This window comes from Pygoscelis adeliae, unplaced genomic scaffold (assembly GCF_000699105.1).
Source record: "Pygoscelis adeliae isolate BGI_AS28 unplaced genomic scaffold, ASM69910v1 Scaffold45, whole genome shotgun sequence".
NCBI lineage: Eukaryota > Metazoa > Chordata > Aves > Sphenisciformes > Spheniscidae > Pygoscelis > Pygoscelis adeliae.
In genome coordinates this window covers 7,624,167-7,629,832 of record NW_008825114.1, presented here as the reverse complement: position 1 = coordinate 7,629,832, position 5,666 = coordinate 7,624,167, and positions in this window count along the sequence as shown.

Here is a 5,666-nt window from a genome sequence, read left to right as displayed (position 1 = left end):
GCCTTCCTCCTCCGAGGCGCGGCCCGGGAGCCGTGGTGCCCGTGGCGCTCGGCCTGGTGGTGCGCCCAGCCAGCGGCTGCTGTCGAGGGGGAGGTGAAATACACAGGAAACCTTTTAACCTGTTAAGAAACAGGCGTTGAAATACTCCGAGGTTTGCCCTGTGGTTGCGTGGATTAGTGATATATTGATGGATAAAAGCGATTTTATAGTACAGTCCCATGCTACGTTCTTCTTCTTCTGTGGCATCCACTGCTTCCCCACGTAGGGCTCCCAACGGCCCAACACTCAATGCGTCCTTTGACATTCTGGTGCAAATGTGCACGTCACCCTTTCTAGCACTTTTAGTCATCGATGCATAAATTTTTGCTCCTGCACCCTTTTCAGGTAAATTTAGTGCAAAGTTAGTTTCAAAAAATTAATAACAATCACAGATTTTTCTAAAGATATATTGAAAAACCACTGGAATTTGCACGGTTTTAAACCTTGGAATAGAAATGGCATCTTCCAGGTAAACATATATTTTTCCGTCAAAATTTAAGCCGTAAGGTTTGGGGGTTTGGTTTTTTAAGTGAGGAATTGATCTGGAAAATGCAATTGCTGTTTCTCATGTTTGCATATCATCTCCCAGTATGAAAGGTTAAATTCTTACTTTAAAGTTAAAATTTCATTATGAATCTAATTAAATAGATAAGACCAGTTGGTGTCTCCCAAAAGATGATTATCCGATCCCTGAATTTCAATATTTCTTGCACTTAGAATAGTATTTGAAATACCAATGTTTTTTAGAAATAATGAAATACATAACCTAATTGAGCATTTTAACTAGACAGCTTATAAAACAAGGTTTTAATCTGAAGTCAAGTAAGTGCAAACCGGGTTTAGACCATTTAAACCATCAGTCTCGACCTACCCACAGAAGGAAAATCTGTTAAAGCCCTCTGAATGTACAGTTTCATCCTTGGAAGAATTTCCTCTGCCCTGCAGTTTGCTAAGCCTCTTCCAAAACAGCTTCCTTGAAATGAAAAAGACAGTAATAGAAGCATTGCTGTTGTGGACTCTCACTGAAAACCCGTACTGAGGAAATCTGTGGGCTTCTGAAAGGGTGTGGTATTGCTCTTAACAGCCAAATATGTAAGAAGAGTAGATTTTTCCAGTGAAGTTGATAACTAATCTTTTTGCAAATCAGAAAACTGAGTTAAATTTAACCTAGGATTCTTAAGGATTTAAAGGCTACCAGCCCTACCTAATCTGCAGGAGCTATCAGGCTAACTCTGTCTAACGTGTTCTGTCTAATACTAGGTGTCTCTCACTAGTTTGCTGGAGTGCAGGTTTGTAGTATGCTTGATCTGATAAAATGCAGACTGCCATCAAAAGGACAGGTTCCCTACTCCCTCCACTCCCCCGCCATCCCCTTTCCATTCCAGTTAGTGACATGATAATCTGGATTGGTGCTCTGACTTTTTGTGTTAGATTATTTTTGTCTAATGAACTTGCTGAGCTGGTTTACTGCATGAGTGCTTGACACAGCAAAAGGAAATAGGTAGAAATAAATGGCTGAAGAGGAAAGAGGAAGAGAATAAGACTCTCTTGGTAGTGGCTTTCAGAGCTGATTAAGGGTAATGAGGTTAATTTTGCTGAACGCCTGATTTTTGAAGAGAAAGTCTTATGGAGGCTGTAAATTTTTTCCAAGGCATTTTCAGGAATGGACTGTCTTCTAGCATACTCCAAAGTACTTCTGTAGTTGTATGTCTGGCTTTGTTTTGTCTATAATACCAGTTACACCTATGGTACTGTCATGGAGTCCCTCAGGGTTATAGATGTTAAAAATGTGCTTAATTAAAGACAGATAAATAAAGGAAACTGCATGTGGTGAAATAGTTGCTACAGCAGCATAATGCTGTCTCTTTTGGTGGCTTTTAGACTGCAGTCGGTGGAATGTCTTAGTGCATTTGGTCAAGCTGTGTTAATTTTTCTTCACTGACTATTATAAGGTATTCAGTCTATAAACTGGGCTATAACCTGTGTCAGGGAACAGCAAACCTGCTTGCCTTGCTGCTGAACTGTTACAATTCAAGACAGATAGAATAGAAACCAAGACATTGGTTGCTGTAGTCTTTTCCTTTGTGTTCAGGGAAAAAAAAAGTGCAGGCTAGATAGAGATGGAAGGAGATACAGCAGGTGGCAGGGAAGTGAAAATCTTTAGTGAAATGAATATTCATCCTTTCTAAAACAGTGGCTGTTCACTGTTCATCAGAGGGGTGTTGGATATTAGAGTTGGATGGCTAGACAGTGCTTTAAAAATGTGGGGGGAAAAATGGAGGTGCGAAGGGACAAAACCTAACTAGCTATGGCGTTGTGTGGTTTTCTTCAGTACATGAGAGCATTTTATCTGACAGAAGGCTCTTCAGTTAACCCTGTGGCGTGCACAGCACATTAGGATTTCAGTTACAGAGAGAGGGTTTTGACATCAATATATTTTAGACAATAACTTGATATGTTTGTCAACACTTGAGCTAGTGTTTTGGGGTCTGTGGTTAGCCCTTGAGTAAGGGGTCATGACTGTTTTTAGAGGCTTTAGAAGGCTTTTAATTTCTAGTGCTTTGAGACTTTTGTTTTAAACAAGTGCCTAGCTTTGCTTCTCTCTTGGGGCTCTGTATTGTTGTTTTCTAGCTGTATTTTCTATTTAGACTTGCTATTGAAGATACAAAGGAGTGGAGTGGGAGTTGAAAATAGCAGAAACTTTCTTCTCTGTCAGCATTATACAACGGTAGGGTTTCCCCTCTATCTTTCAAAAATTCGATTGATGTCTCAAACTACATTATTCTCTGCAGAGTTCATAAACCTCTTAAACATTCTGTGTTGGATGTTAATCCTATTTACAAAAGTTACTTCTTAAGTCCTTTGAACTTGACAAGCTATATTGGCTTCTGCTAGTTGTCTCCTTGAACAGTGATCTCTGATTATACATTTTTGCTGAGAGCCTTACATAGTGTGCAGCAACAGCTTTTGGGGAGATGAAAGTGGTATATTAATATTTTAAAGAAACCTTACTTTCACATTCTCCAGATAGAGTAAGGTTTGTTGATCCTGGCCTAGAGTCCACGCAACAGTTACATTTTATGGAGAAAGACCAGTCCTTGTCCCAAAGAAATGACAGTTTTAAATTATTCCAATTGAGAGAAAGGGAGGCAGGAGGAAACATAACACATAACATAAAGGGTTACTACCTTACAGTAGGTCTGTTGACTTTTCAGCCACTAGTAGCTGTCACAGTTAAAAACAGGATTCTGAACATAAATATTAAGTTTGAATCACAATCAAGTTCACTTCACGTTAACTCTTAGGTAAAGTAGGAGCTGTGACAGTTAGCATTCACAGGAGCAGAAGACCCGTATTGAGTCACATGCCTAAGGTCTTAGCAGTAGGCTTAAATGCAGCTTAGGTTGTGGTGGTTTGGATTCCTTCTGTAGTCAAAGAAAGGTTTCTGTTAGCTAGGAAGATGTGAGCATGTGAATGTGGGGAGTTATGCTGTGGTCGTCAGCTCTAAGGGAAGAAAAATATCAGAGGAACAATTAAACATTTCCATGTCCGATTTCAACATGAATTTTAAACATGAAATTCTGACCCCAAAACTACTTCTTACTGCAAGATGCTGGGGCCACAAACAAGCTTCCTGCAAATGAAAGCATTCTGGTATTTGCAGAAATAAAATCGGTAAGAAGTAGAAGATTTCAGCAACAAACTGTGCCAGACAAAATTCATTTGTGAAATTGTGTTCACGTACGTCTTCTGTGAGAATATTCTTAATTCTGATTTTCTGTAAACAAATGCTATTTATTCCTTCCACTCTAGATACTGACTGATGCAGTCCATGATTGTTCCTGGGCTAACCCAGTTCGTCATCTACACTGGCACCAGTCTACCCTTTGCATTCTTTTCAACATGTCCCTAAACAGATTCCTAGGCTTTTTTGTTTGTTTGTTTAATACACCCTCTCCCCTTCCTCCCCTCTGATTTGTATGCCCTATGTTCACTTCCCCTTTCTAACAAGCACTACTTAGAAGTGGAAGATGGTTCTCTAACCAGTGGGGACTCCACTTTTTTCTGTCTGAGTTGTCGCAATCCTTAAATGCTGTGTTGTACTCTGTTGTGTCTCTGTGCAAGATCCTGTGAGCAAAATGCCAAAATACAAGCTACACTTCTGTAAAATACATTTCCACTACTTTTAGTCCTGCTTGAAGCTCTGGGTGTAAAGCACTTTATTTTCCAGTTCCTGAGAAGCCAGAAAAAAATGTTTCAGTCTGGCTATAATGTCCTTCTAATAAATTTGCATGTCCCCTAAAAGACATGCAGATCATAATGTGAACATCTCTTTGCTTACTAAAGCAAACTGCAAACATATCACAAATTTTTCTGATCTGCAGCTTACCTTTGATATTGTCACTTGACCAAAAGATTGTGACTTTGAATTGCTGGTGTTGCCAGGTTGTGTAATTCCTTTGCAGGTTCTTAGGCCAACATTGAGAAAACAAACACGCTGTTCTTTTGCCACTATGCTTTCTGTGAGGTCAGGCAGAAGATTCTTCTTGCTTCCTTCAGAGAAATTCATCTGAACGTGTATCAAAATTCATATTCCCAGTTATACATGGTCTGGGAGGAGACTCTAAAACCAGCATAGGCCCTGGAACATGCAAGCTGTCCTTTTTCTTCCCTACATCCCAAATCTTATGCATATTTTCTTTTTCATAGAATCATAGAATCATTAAGGTTGGAAGAGACCACCAAGATCATCGAGTCCAACCGTCAACCCAACACCACCATGCCCACTAAACCATGTCCCTAAGCGCCTCATCTACACGTCTTTTAAATACTTCCAGGGATGGTGACTCAACTTCCAGGGATGGTGACTCAAGTCTTCTAACATCACAAAAAAAAAAATTCTGTTTTACAGAGATAATTGAAGTCATCTTGTTGCAAGAAACCTGAACCTGAAATGAAAGTAGAAATAACATCCTGATCACATACTTCCCTGACGAACTTTAACTTGCAGGCAGGAAACAAACGCTTTCTACAGTTTAAACAGATAGCAGATTTTCTTAAAAACGTAGCTCTTTCCCACACACTTGCCACCAATATTAATTTTTAAACCTCAGTACGAAAATTGCAGCTCAATGTAGTTTTACAGGAGATCTGAGAATTCCCAGCAAGTGGTATTCATCATCTGGTAATGAAATCAATACCCAGTTTTTTTTCAAAGGAATATTTTTCACTTCCTTTGTTATCATCTTTGGCCTCACAAAATAACTTCTTGCTATACATGTATTGTGTAATATATTATGTAATTTTAATGAGGTTTATGTGCAACTTGGAGTCCTTACAGAAAAAAGAAAGACATAACTGTTTAAGGAAAATTGGAGATACTTTACTCTCAGCCAGTACGCTTCCCATATTCTGAAACTACTAACGCTATCTGAAAGGCAGAGACTTGGCCTATTTCCAGAGCAGTATTTCTGCCAGTAATAGGATCATATCAGCACAACACTCCCCGTTGTATGTTTTCTTATGAATGGGTCAATTCAAACAGGGTACCCGCAGTAACAAGTTCTTTTGATGATCTGTAACAACTATCACACCAGTGAACCACAAAGATCAATAACCATCCCTGC